Source organism: Buceros rhinoceros, unplaced genomic scaffold, assembly GCF_000710305.1.
Source record: "Buceros rhinoceros silvestris isolate BGI_N320 unplaced genomic scaffold, ASM71030v1 scaffold21743, whole genome shotgun sequence".
Taxonomy (NCBI): domain Eukaryota; kingdom Metazoa; phylum Chordata; class Aves; order Bucerotiformes; family Bucerotidae; genus Buceros; species Buceros rhinoceros.
In genome coordinates, this window is record NW_010405625.1 from 1,778 (window position 1) to 2,146 (window position 369).

The window sequence follows — 369 nt, forward strand, 5'->3', positions numbered from 1 at the left end:
CAGTGTCCTGGTTTTGGGTGGGATAGAGCAAATTTTTGACACCCAGGCAGCACCCTGCCTGCTCGGGGGGAAAAAGGGAGCTTGGCAGCGCTCCTCCCAGCTAACAGGAGGAGCACAGGGCAGGAGTGCTCGGGAGGTGGGCGCTAAGGGGGTCGGCGTTGCCCTGTCCCCTCGCTAGGTGTGCGTGGGCAGCGTGTGGCCTTGCCAGACACGGGGCTGCACCCTGCAGTGACATCAGGCTCTGACGGTGCACCCGGCCTCGGGCAAAGAGACAGAACGTCGATGTCAAACCCCAGAGGAGCTGGGCAGCGGGGACAGACTGTCTGGGTGAGTGGATGGGGGGGGAGGGGGGGGAGAAGCCACAGAGGG